This window comes from Crotalus tigris, unplaced genomic scaffold (genome assembly GCF_016545835.1).
Source record: "Crotalus tigris isolate CLP2741 ecotype Arizona unplaced genomic scaffold, ASM1654583v1 scf7180000018807.1825209, whole genome shotgun sequence".
Taxonomy (NCBI): domain Eukaryota; kingdom Metazoa; phylum Chordata; class Lepidosauria; order Squamata; family Viperidae; genus Crotalus; species Crotalus tigris.
Genome location: NW_024097206.1, coordinates 1,369,805 through 1,383,863, shown reverse-complemented (window position 1 = coordinate 1,383,863; position 14,059 = coordinate 1,369,805). Strand labels below are relative to the sequence as shown.

The 14,059-nt window shown below is 35.3% G+C and overlaps 1 protein-coding gene across 3 annotated transcripts in view; it reads right to left on the bottom strand.

Annotated features, from left to right (window-relative positions):
* CDH20 (cadherin 20) overlaps positions 1–14,059 on the bottom strand; it is a 188,345-nt gene that overhangs the window by 74,913 nt on the left and 99,373 nt on the right. For 2 of the 3 annotated variants that reach the window (XM_039356241.1, XM_039356244.1), the window contains exon 2: positions 7,661–7,835. The gene's annotated coding sequence lies outside the window, so the exon portion shown is untranslated. Of the gene's footprint in view, positions 1–7,660; positions 7,836–10,002; positions 10,137–14,059 lie in introns of those variants that run through there. The other variant, XM_039356242.1, reaches the window with a different exon arrangement.

Sequence of the window (14,059 nt, the reverse complement as noted above, 5' to 3'; positions counted from 1 at the left end):
GGAGATGGGATGGTTCTGTGTGAATGGCAGGCACATGTACAAGCATGCACAATTCCATTTGCACAAAGAGTGGGTGCACGTCACTTGCACAAGTGGAGCTGTGTGCGCACACTCGCCCATTCCTTGTGCATCCTGGGTATTGGGGATCCCTGCAATAAAGTATGCCTGCATCTTCAAATACATAATTCAGACGTTGCACTTTCAATTATCCAAAAGGTAAGTGCTTGATGTACATGTGTCAATCAGCTTTTAGGAATCACCTCTCTAGGCTCTGTTTCTATAATGAAATGAAGTTAGATCTTGACTAATCAATACACTGATAGCACTGGTGGTGGCCTCCCAGTTCTGGAATTGTCTTTTCCCAAGTTGTAGGCTTAGTACAAAAATGCCCTTCATTTTTGCAAAAGTTGAAAATGACAAGTGTGGCATGTATGTTTAATGCTATTTTTAAAATGTATTATTTAATTGAAGCTGAACTGAAAGATGCAAAAATTAAAATAAATCTAAGAATTTAGAAAATGTCACGGAGAGAGTAAAATGTTGACTTTTTTGCTATTATTTGAAGATCAGTTGCAATTTATCTTTCTTCACAGCAATACAAACTATGTTCTTTTTTTCTTTTGCTATGGTGTCCTTTTTAAAAGACAAGTTTATAAATACAATACGGTAATAATCTGATTACATTCCAGATAACAAGGCTGCCCTAAAAGACAATAATATTCAGATATTTATTGGAAGAAGAACTCGCTTGATAAATGCAGTAAAAATTCTTCAAACTTAAACTGCAAGATGAAGAATATTTTTTGTTATTGCTACTATTCTAAATCTAAATAATAGCAATGGAATTCAGTATGTTGTTTAGCATCATAATCGCAATGTATAGAAAGAAGAAAATTTCAAACATATTGCTCAAAGAAGTGTTGAACAGGGAAATATTTCTAATGATTATGTCAATATTGTGTTCTCAAGTACAGAGAATCATTAATATTGATATATACATGTGATTTAATGTCTGGTATAGTGTAGTTAAGATGTTGGACTAAGACGGGAAAGATCCTATCTGTAGTCCAGCCTCAGCTATGGAATCTTTCTCTCTCTTTCCTTTTTTCTTCTTCACACCAGCCTACCTCACAGAATCGTTGTGGAGAAAAAATAGGAACAGGAGTTCTATTTATATTACCTGATGTCCTGAAAGGAAGACAGAATATAAACTTAATAAGCAAACAAACAATTCTAAAATATAGGCCTGCATGTCTTTGTATCTTAAAAGGGGATGATATTTCCAACAAGGCTTCATCTCTCTCTGTTTATTAAAGAGAAATGGGAACCTGATCCATAGCCTCTGCGTCCACCCTTCAGTGTTACAGTGCTCAATGATCAGAAAATTATACAAAATGTTATTAAAAAGAAGAAAATATCCCCAGCGTTCAAATGTGCACCAGATGTTGCATGTTTGTTGCTGCTGTACAAAATATAGCTACCATAAGGGTAAAAGAACATCACATTTGTGTGATGGAGGGTCATCATAATAACTATTTGTTGTTCCTGTTTCTTGATGTAGCAGGATTAAGATATATCTATTATAAATATCCCTATAGATACTAAAATCTTTTCTTCTATGTTCCAGTCATGATGTCTAGATATTTTAATGAAAACTGGTTATTAAAATGTTCTGTGTATTAAATATCAGCCTATTTTTCTTGCTGCATTGATATATACTGTAGAACCTACTGTCCTTTTAAACTCAATTGGATTTGTGAAAGGGCAGGAAGAGAACAGGTAGTCCTTATTTACTGGTGGTAATGGGGACTGTGAACTCTGTTGCTAAGCAATGCAGTTGTGAAGTCACAGTGCTGGGAAGGGCAGTTCAGGCAGTCCCAGTTGCTGTTGTTAGGTTAATCCCACACAGTCACAGCATCCCACAGTCATGTGATCACCATTTGCAAACCCCTGCTGGCTTCTCCTTTGACTTTGCTTTCAGAAACCCACAGTGAAAGTTGCAAAGGGTGATCACATGACTGTGGTATTCGGTGACATTATAATTACAAGACAGTTGCCAAGCACCCAAATTGCAATCACATCACTGTTAGGACATTGGGACAGCTACAGCTAAGAGAACCTGTCACAAGTCCCCCCCTCATTCAGAGCCATCATAATTTTGAACGGTTATTAGCTGTTGTTGAACGAGAACTATTGGGATATTATGATTTGCACAAGTCAGTCTCTTGCTCAGAATGACACCGAACCATCTCATCAAAGATCAGTGGAACTGTTTAAGTCTAGTGGCTATCTAGACATTGGTACATTGCTGTCAGTTGATATAGAAGGGTTGGGGAAGGGTGCCTTGAGGGAATACTGGATCAGTTGGACCCAACAGTACAACTTATTCCCCAAGCATGGCTCAGAATAGAAAAAATATATATGCAGCCTTGGAAATGTGAAGGGATTTTGCTGTTTGGCGAGGCAAAATATAGGAAAGAGAGGAATCCGCAAGACATGGTCAAGAAACTCCAGACTGCAGCTATGGTAGTGCAATTGCAACTGTTTTTACGTATGCCCCTTTCCCTGGTGGGAAATGATGAGAAAATGAACAAAGCCACAGGCTGAACCTTAGATCTTTAGTCCTGGATGGGACATGCCAAACAGGTTTTATGCTTTTGGTAATCATTTTACCGTGAATTCCTGCATCTCCCTCAAATTTAAGACTACACTAGAGATCTTAACATTTAGGAAACCACACAGGAAAGATTGAAAGAGGAAAAAAGATATCCCTCCTTTCACTCCGTATGATAAAGAGAACTCTGAAATGTTACAGTACATAAATAAATAAAGTAGTAAATTTAGTTCATTTTCAGCCCAGTTAATTCTTTTTTAAACCGCCATGCAATTTTAAATGTTTATAAAATTTTAAACTTTAAAATATATGAAAGGATTAAAAAAATCTGTTGTCTAAATATGATTTGACTATCAGTATGTTATTGTAACTCTTTTGTATCAGCTAATTAACAATTTGTATGCAGCAGGTAACTAACTAATCATTCTTTCCCCATTTTATCACTATAGAAAAAAAATCATAAAACTAGCAGATGAAACATTTTTGCAGATAAAAAAAAAATCTCCAAAGGGTTTTTTTGGCAGAAGTTAATTAGGGACTTTATTTGGTAAGCCAACCACTTACCAAATAAATTCGAATTTTGACAACTAATTAGAAACTATCTATAAGATACTGGTCTCAGGATGTGAGAAATTAGCTGTTGCTAGGAAATGCCTTTTTTTTGTTTTTGCTCCATTCTTGCAATACATTTCGCATCTAATTGGACTGTAATCTGAAGTTTTCCCCTCAAAGGTTTTTCTTTTATTACATCCACTGATACCACTAACTTAGCAATTGAGTAATATGCAGAAGGAGCATTTGTCTTCTTGGAACTGAAAAAAAGTTTCAGTCGGTTGGGCTCAATCCTAGCTGTTTTTTTCCACTAGTAGAGGCTGGACCAAGAACATATCCCGAGAGACTGAGGTCAAAGAATATAATATCAATTTCCAAAAAGGGAAAGAAAACAACATCTTCTGATTATAGGCCAATTCAGTGGTGGGATTCAAGTATGTGAACAACCGGTTCTCTGTGTGGATGCCGCTTCCGGAAGTCCATTCTGGGCCTTGGCAACAAAAAATTAGCTACCAGTTCTGCCAAAGTGGTGCGAACTGGCTGAATTCCACCACTGGTCCAATTAGTCTACGGAGTGTAATGAACAAAGTTCCTGGACCAGAAGCAAACAAATGAGTTTTCAAGCAGAGTTCTATACATGAGAAAGAATGGAGAAATCTTTACTGACATAAAATTAACTTGTTGCATCAAGCTATGGAAGAAAGTTGAAGTGTCTTCCTTGTATAAATGCTTTCTATTGCTTATAGTATCTAAAGCAGTGGTTCCCAACCTTTTCTATACCCCACACCCCTAGAACGCTTCTAATATATTCTCGCACCCCTTACAAAAATTCAAAATAATGGCAACAAATTATGTATATACATTATAATTTTGGAAACCCAAGTTTTCACACCCCCTGGAATATCATCTCACACTGCTGGTTAGGAACCCTTAATCTAAAGGCTATATGATAACACTTAGGGAACAACACAGGAAGCAGCCAGCCAACCCATAAAGAATAAAACAAGGATGTGTTTTGGCCCCCTTATTGTTTATTTTTTTTTTATATTAACTTTCTGTATGTAAGTTTGACCACAGGTGTCAAACTCACCACATCATGTGAAGTGTCACGACGTAACGTGACTCTTTTTGCATTATCAGCAATGGGTGGGCGCGGCTTCGGTATGATGAAACCGGCCTGCAGGCCGGCAGTTTGACAACCGTGATATAGAAAGACTTATCGCATTACAGGTAGTCCTTGACTTATGGTCACAATTGAGCCCAACATTTTTGTTGCTAAGCAAGAGAGTTGTTAAGTGAATTTTTCCCCATTTTATGATCTTTGTTGCCAAAGTTAAGTGAATCATTGCAGTGGTTAAGTTAATAACATGATTGTTAAGTGAATTTTGCTTCCACACTGACTTTGTTTGTTAGAAGGTTGTAAAAGAGGATCACATGACCCTGGAACACTGCAACCATCATAAATATGAGTCAGTTGCCAAGGGTCTGAATTTTAATCATCTAATCATGGGGATGCTGAGAGGATTGTAAGTGTGAAAAACGGTCATAAGTCACTTTTTCAAAGATGTTGTAACTTTGAAGGTCACTAAATGAACTGTTGTAAGTTGAGGACTATCCGTATTCCCTTTCAGGATAGGCACTTTATCCATATCCATATCCATTATTCAGACTTTTATTCCCTGATAAGTGCTAAATGTACCCTTGCTGTTTGGTATGTACTGTAAGTAATGTTGATATACAGTGTGTGTACGGGTTTCTCTCAAAACCACAAGAATGAAATGAGTCCCTGAACCTATTGTAAGGAAGAACTTTGACTATTAAAAAAAAGAGTTGCAGTTTTAGTCAAAAGATCGGTGAAATGAGTAAGACAAATGCATGGGATTCCAGATGGGCAAGTTAAATTCTATGAATATTTATGATGCGTCTTCCAAACTGAAAATCATTTATTTACTTACTTATTTACATATATGCATATGCATGCTTCCTATTCTAGTGACTCTACACTAGTTTGTGAAAGGAGCACATTAAACACCTTGTTAAAAAGAAAATTGTTGGAACTATTTTTAAGATTCTTTCAGATTAGCTGCAATTAAAAGCTTTGAGGTGATGGTTGTATGTCAGTTGTTAGATGGAGCCCAAATATTCACTCACAAGGTTCCAGGTTATTTTGACCAGTTTTATTTATAAATGAGTACTCCCCACTTAGCGTCCAGTCATTCAGTGACTGTTCAAAATTACACAGCCACTGAACGAGGTGAATTTACAAAGGTCCTCACAGTTGTGGCCATTGCAGAGTCCCCGTAGTCAAGTAATTGCTTAGCAACCAACTTACAATTCTAATACTGTAGAATACCCATGGTTATGGGATCACAATTTGTGATATTCATTTCAGCTTCTGACAAACAAAATCAATAGGGAAGTCAGAAGGTGGTCATAAATGGTGATAACAAGACCATGGGACATTGTGACTACACAGGATTTTCCTAAGAGCCTTACAATTCCATCACTTAGCAACGGACTTCCTTATCCCAATTACTGTTGGTAAGTGAGGACTACCTACATTACTTTCATACTCAAGTGATTTTATTTCTTTAAGCATAGTCAAGTTTCGTAATATAGAGGACTACAGCAATTTGATTGACATGCCTACTTAATCAGCTAATTATTAATTTCATTATGTAATGTGTTTTAGAGATTGCTCATTAACCATAATAGTCTATTTACGCACTCATAAGGATTACAGACCATTAGAAACAGTTTAGTCTGAACTTAAGAGACATCGTTCTATTTACTATGCATACCAAATGCAGGCTTATGCTTGGAGATTGGGTTTAGTTTCAAATGAGGTGTGAGCCTAGATATAAATATTTAACTCTTGGTTTAATTTGATATTTATTCCAGTTGGGTTAAGCCTGTAACTTTGATGGCTGATTAAGAATCTAGATGGAAAAGGGCCTATATTTAACAGTTTAGACTTACTGTATGGGTTTTGTCCCATATATTCTGGATTATGACAATGTTAAAAGGACCATATTTAATATGTAATTCTGTTTTTCAAAAGGCCACAAACTCAACTGTCCAAGAAAAAATGGAAGAGGATTATCTCAATCATTTATCTGCCTAAAGCATGGGACTGTTTAAAGCTTTATCATCAAGCCTACTAATGGTCAGATGTTAAAACATCCTTTTACTCAGTCTGCCTGTTGACAGGATACTGAAGAATTGGAGATAGACATTATATTTCCATATTGCCCCCTTTTACAGAGAAGTTGTCATTATTATTATTTCCATTTTAATTAATTTTTTTATTTTGATAAACATGCCAGGAAGAGATGAATTCATATTTTTCTTTTTTGCCTGATAAATTACTTCTGTTCATTAAGTAGGATCATAGTTCTGTGTCCTCCACTGATGATGGCATGGACATTTGGTAGTTAGATTTCTAATGCTATGATACCCTTTCTAACTTTTTTACTGGGATGGTCACAGCTCAACTTCCTTAAAGTTAGACTAACTTTTCTATTCTATAAAGATTTTGCAATAAAAGTTTCTCTTTTTTTAAACCCCCCCCCCCACAAAGTTAGGTTGCTAATTTTATTTACTATGCAGTTATGAAGCATATTTATAATTTGCCTCAAATAGTATGTTTTCATGTTACTAGAAAAAATGATGACATGAAAACTGACTAGTTTTGGCTAACATAATACGTTTATTTTGGAATCTGCATCCCCTTGAATCCAGGCCACTGTTGTGTTGGCATAGCTAATCTTATTCTTTATAATTTAGCAGTAATACGATAGTATTACATTCAGTCTGCAGGAAACAGCCAATAAATCCTTTCTCTTTACTTTAAATTACTCTGTCTGCAAGGTGAAAGTACTATGATGCACACCTGCAGTGACATCTGGTAGATCTGAGAAACTGATTTAAATTAATTCATATATTTAAATTTCATAGCTCACTATAAGCAATAATGCAATCATTTCAGTTAAGAATTTGGGGATTTTCATAATCTACATTCATCTCCTCAAGCATATATATATATATATATATATATATATATATATGCTATTTTGTAATCCAGTACAAAAGTAAATACACTATGACTTTTGGAATATTTTTTCTAAGCCTTAAAGATAAAATCAATTCTTAAATGACAGTCATATAATACTAAAGCACTTCAATTTCCTATCCAAATGCTCATTTTCCTTTGAGACAAGTGCAAATTTGGAAATACTTTTTCATATATCCTGTAACATTTATTTTGCATCCTTCAAGCTATTCAACTATTTAAAGGTATACTTCTCTGCATGTCTGGTTGATCACCCTGCATGAAAATTACATTTATATATAAAAATAAAGAGGACAGTTCCAATTGTTTATCTTAGATCTTATATAAAAAGTCAGTATATACACCATTGAAGAAAGCTATCTTCCGAAACAGAAAAAGATTTAGAACACATAGTATTATAAAAAAATAGCTTTGTACCATACCTTTTTTTTTTTTTTTGCTCTTTTTGCTTGTTTTATTTTACGGATGTTATTGTGCTGCCCTTCGTTCTATGCTCCTGTCACTTATTGATGTTGCTACGGTTATAAGTAGATATTCATTCAACAGCTTGTCAGGCAGGAACTTCAGCAATTCTCTCTTTTTATCCTCACACAGTACCTTTAACCCAAAGGGAAAGGGAAAAAATAAAAGAATAATTTATTTGTAAGTTCAGACAGGGAAGGATCATCTTATACCTATAGGAGAATTTTTAATCTGATGACTTTGAGTTCTTTCCCAATGATGCATTAAATGCTGAATGGCGACAATGGCCCATGGTATACAAGCTGCCATTCATGAGAAGGACGCGGATGGCACACAAGCCACTTGAGTGAACAATGAGAACAACTGAATACTGTTTTATTATGCCAAAATGATTGTAAATGAATAATGCATACATGGAGATAACGGCTACCCAACACCAATCTGAACAATATGGACACAGGCTGTCCCAAGAACATTCACGCCTGCAATTACAATTAAATTACCGTACACCCTTTGGATCATGAAGGGAAAGAAAGAGTAAACACCGAAGTAAAAATGAAAACAGTTATGTAGTTGGAAAGCCACAAAACTGCTCATTTGGAGGAAAACAAAGTATGATGGAGGCACAAATCTTTTACATTAGACAATTGTAAATAGAAGCCATTTCAAGACAGGATCTTTACCTGTCCCCACTCTGACAAACTGTACAGGAAAGAATTCTCTACCTTCTGTAGTGTTTGAAAGACAGGTCCTTAACCTATTTATGGATAATGTTATATCTAAATACAGTTCAGTCAGAATCTGAAACAAATATGCCAAGTGTCTACAAGACTGCAACCCACATACAGGGGTTGACTGATTTCCCCTTCCAAAATACAAATAATACACCTTGAGACCCTTCTCATGAATAGTAACGAAGGGGCTGGTTTCATATATTTGGACTTTAAATCTAGAAGCCCAGACAATAGCAGGACATGTTTTATCTCTGCTGGATTCATTCTTGCAATTTGGGAAAAAACTCCATGTCATTTCTTGTTCTCTTCTGCCTTGTCAGAAGGTGTGCGTGTTTGATTCTCCTTCTTTGCACAATGAATAGTAGATAACTAGTAAATTCCCTCCCTTGGAAATGTCCTTCTTTATAGGAAGAGAGAAGTTACATTAACAATCATGTAAAAAGTACTGCCGGGTTTTCATAAAACACCACCATTCCTCTTCAGAAAAAAGAATGGTTTACTGTAAGATTGCAATCCTTAATATTCTGAGCAAAATGTCTGATTGAAGTTTCCCCTTGTCATATTGGCAGATTTGGGAAGATGCAATTGTTTCCCGGCGAGGTAGATTCTGTTTGTTAGTTTTCAGTTCACATCACTGCTTCTCTTTTGAAATGTATGTTATTAGCACAGTTGGAGCCTGTTTCTTATATGTCATGAACCCAGTTTTGACATATCTTCCTAACAACTATTTTGGGATGCTGTATGGCTAGAACAATTGTCAGCCTTGAGGGGGAGAAGAAGTAAGGGAAATTCAGGCAGAAGCACAACACATTAAGAATTTATTAAAAGGATCTCACTGATAAAAGTTGTGCCCACCATTTTGCTAGAAGCCCAGAACTAAACAGGAAAAAAGAAAAACACAAAAGGTTTCACTGTTATATTTTTGTAAATGTGCAACAGGATCTGCTATTTCAGCACTTTATTAAACAATTTGTTTCTTTCTTCATAATCACCCAGCATAATGCCTTCACCTTTAGGCTGCTTCAAGGGTTTTTGCTAGAAAGCATTTCTGAAATATCCTTACATATTTTTAAAAAGGTAAAATTAGTATGAAATCTTGATTTGCTGAAAAAAAGTCATCCTGTACAATATATTGCCTTAAAACACTATTTTCTTTTATTCACTCTTGCCCCCAAAACTTATTTTTGCTATCATATTTGGGATGAAAAAAAAATCAGCCAATGATTTCAGAGACATGCAGAAAAGTCTAACTCATTCCTTCCATGTAATGGCCATCAGGATTTTTCAGCCTAAAGTGAGTAGCTGCATTCTACACAGGGGTCCCCAACCCCTGGTCCATGGACCGGTACTGGGCCGCGGCATGCCAGCAACTGGTCTGCACAAACAAGCAAAGCCGCATCTGTGGGATGCAGGCAGCACACAAAACCAAACATCTCTGGTCTGTGGAAAAACCTTTCTCCACAAAAAGGTTGGGGACTTCTGTTCTACAGTAACCCAGCTATAAATCAAATATAAAAGAACTGAAATAAACAAGGGAAGTAAGTACACAAAATGAATTCCCTTCTCACCAGTTCACATGCTGTGCTCATGTCCTCAGCGTTAGTTCTTTCTTGATAACTTTTACCCTTCTTCTCCCTCTTCCTCTCTTTCTTTCCTATTAGGATTCATATGTTTCCTTAGCTAATATGTCAACACATGCCTGAATTCACTTGTAGAAAAGCAGCTTTTCCTTTTGTTTGGGTCTTTTATGATGAGCGTCCTTCCACACCAATAAGCAGTGGCTTCCCTCACAGTGGGAACTTTCCAGTAATTGCCAGAACAAATTAAATTGAAGCTTATCTGTTCTTTCCCCCTTTCACTTAGAAAATGAGGGGAACTGAAGAACAAGACCAATTTTAAGTGGTGACAATATAGTACAGAAATAGGTTAGATACAGTTAGTGCAAAGTCATGTTATGGGCATATTCTGCTGTTTTTCAGGGAGCATATTCTGTCATCAACATTTTGGAATGGTCTCCTCAAGCTGAAAAAAATGCCAAACTATTTTTTTAGGTAGCCCAAAATCCATCCATTCAAAAGTAAATAAAACAGTCAAAGAGAATTTACTCTTATATTGTAAATATGATTTCCGGCAAGGCATTTATTTGGCAAGTCCACTGTTTTTCCAACGGGAAAATAATAGCATGAAGACTATAAAGGGACAGTCATTCATGCTGACAATAGAAATGGAGACCTATCAATGATAAACGAAATAGATAGTTGGTGTGACAGACAAAAGGAAAACTATGGTATTTCCACAAACAAGTCACTAGTAAAGTTTATTATGAGTTCTTCATTTCTTTGTTCCCATTCTTTTTCACTTCCAAGGAAAGTCAATACTTCTGCAAAAAGTTATTCCACTACTTCCTCCTAATGTGTTTTCCTATTGCTATTTGCATTGATTCCCCCCCCCCCGATGATAGCACTTTCTGAATTTCAGATTTTTGACAGTCAGTTGGTGCCACAAACTATGACAAAATCCTGTATGTTTTTTTCCACTGAGGAACATTGCATATTAGGCCATTAAATTGCCATACTCTTTGAGCAAACTACACATTTACAAAAATTTCACCGGCTATTAATCGAGAGAAGACTTAATACAGAAAGATACTCGTGTCAATGGTTTCCTTATGTACAAAAGAAGTGGATAAAAGACATTATGGTTTTGAACAAAACAAAATTGTGTTTGAAATAGAATTATGTACTAATGATGAACATGTATAAACTTTTGTTGAGATATGAGACACAAGAAGAAAAAGTAAAATAATGTGTAATAAATGGGCTAAAAGCCATTCCACAATAGATGACTAGTTGGAAAAACCAATGCAACTAAGCAGAGATTGCATTGATTATTAAATTGATTACTTTAATGAAAGAAAAGAATATATCCAACTTTGTTTCTATTTGGAAACCATTTCTTTTTTGTGTTTGAGATGGAAAAAAATGAAACTCTGAGTTTTGCTCATTAGATAAGTCTGTTGTTATAGCAATGGCTAGTACATATTATGTAAAAATAAAAAGTTGAAATTCTAATGTTACTTTCTTGTTCTATTATGCTAAAAAATGGGAAGTCAATGGTTTACCCTAAACTTTAGGGAAAACTTCCTCTTTACCATAAATTTCTTTCTCTTCTCTTCTCCCATTTTCCTACTTTCATTTTCTTTTTAATTTTATATCTTTAGAACCTTAATAAAATTATTAAAAGGAAAAAATAAAAGTCATCATACCACTAGTGGAGAAATGTTTGGCGAAGATGATGGAACTTGCAGAAATGGCTAAATGAACTTCTTTGCTTAGAGAGAAAACAATATTTATATTTATAGCTCACTGGAAACTTCTCAAAGACTGGGAAAGATGCTCTTACTACATGATTTGTAATTTTTATGATTAGAAAAAAAAATTGGAGCTTTTTTTTGGTAACCATAGAATAAGAGAATTTTCTAATTATTTGCGGCAAAGGAAATCAAAAGCATCTTTTTCTTCATTCTTTCTGCACTTTTTTCTCTCTTTTACCTGCAATTTCTTTTTATTAGCTTGTATTAGTTTTTTTAAAAAGGTTAATAAAAACTTTTAATAATTTCTTCAGTAATATCAAAGAAATGGTAGAACAGAATTATTAAAGGATGCTAAAAGAGGGACAAAATGAAATGCGAATGACAAAAAATAAAATAATGGTGAAGAAACCATCGCAAACACAGTACAGTTATCTCATGTTGAGTTATTCTGGGCTGAATTGTCCTGCAGTGAGTTGGCTGTGTTGATTGAGGAAAGTTGACTGGGTCAGTCTGCCAGAACACGCATGGACTGTGGCTGGAGGTAGGGCGAGCGAGCTGAGGAGTAAGCTGAGTTGAAGAATGCAGAGGAAGGAGGGAAGATGGAGGAAGAGCAGGTAGTAGATAGTTCATAAGAGAAAGAGAGAGAGAGGGAGGGAGAGAGAGAGAGAGAGAGAGAGGGAGGGAGGGAGGGGGAGGGGGAGAGAGAGATGCTGATAGGGCTTCATGCTGGGCTCTCCTTGCTGGTAACATCTGCCTTTCTGCAAGTGCAGTTGTCTGGGGAACTCCATCTCAAGGGGGGCTCTGTCTCAAGGCAGGGCAGGAGTTCTGGGGCTGGCCTGGCCCTGGCACCAGTGGCGCAACACCACTCACAAAGTGCGGGAGGGGGGAGTCAATGAATATATACAGGTCTTTACAAGCAAATAAATGAGCTTGAATGAGCAGGGGTTCCCTGAGGCCTGAAAATATTTCAAGGATTCTTCCAGACTTAAAAAGTTGAGAAAGGCTTCCCTAGATACTACAAGTTTATAAGTTTACATCCAATATGTTTGGATAAAATTGCTTATTCCAATAACGGTTTTCTAAATTTTATATAACCTTATCCTACATTCACATATCTATATAACCTTAGCTGCAGATACATCTAAAAATTAAGCTTGGAAAAAGTTTTGAAAAGGACAGTTGGCATATCCTACTGAAATAGTTTCTCTAATATTTTCTGCTTTTAAAGATAATTCAATTGCCTTCTATAAAGGCGGATTAGTGGTTCATAAGAGCTCAATATTGTCAATACTGGCCTTCTCTAACCTGATGTTCTTCACGTATGCTCAATATATAGTATTCTAGTATGCATTATGACATAAAACAGCTCTAATAACTTTTAAAAGCTAGAGGAATTCAAGGAGTATAGATCCACTAATGAATATTATTGATGATAATTATTTATAGTTCCACATTCAGATGTTGGGGGAGAAAATTAGAAAATAATTGTTTTCAGCCTTATACAGGTCCAGAATACCTGACAGAGTTTCTCTTATAACTTTTCTTTAAAAAAAACCCCAATTTTTTGCTTATATTCTTCTTTTTTGGATTTATACATAAATACACACACACACACACACAGAAACACACACACATATATATATACACACACACAGAGGGACACACACAAACACAAGTTGTTATGCCATATAACTAAGCATATAGTATATTGCTATCATCCTAAATGATATCTGTTACTTTGATACACTAAGAAAAAACTCTGTAATTTTTATGGGTAAGAATTTCCCCAAAAGATGATGAATCAGAGAAATGTGCCTACATATAATATTACAGTAACAATGGTTATTTACATACTTTTTTGATGTTTGGAAAGCATTCCAAGCAATGTACAGTATGACATCACATGTTTTATATTAAATGCATGATTATGAGAAAGGTATTAAAATTCTTATATATAATACTTGTGTTATATTCTTATAATGCTGGCCTTTAAGTTTTTAAAAAAGTCTTAAAAGCTATTAACATTTATTAGATACTAAACCAAAATTAATTAGTCAAGAAGATCTAATTATAATAAGATTATGAATCTTAGAATCTTTTCCTAAAAATAATAGAATAGATATGCTGCACAATTTAATTGTATACTTTTTGGAATACATATTTTATTGTATATAATATACAATATAAGGTCAGGACAAGAAAAAAGTGCAGATAGATCCTTTTGACACTGATAAAATGAAGAAGAATGGTGAAAAATGCAAAACCTATAAATGTCAGTGAATCACAAGCATAAGGTTGTTGTTGTTGTTTTC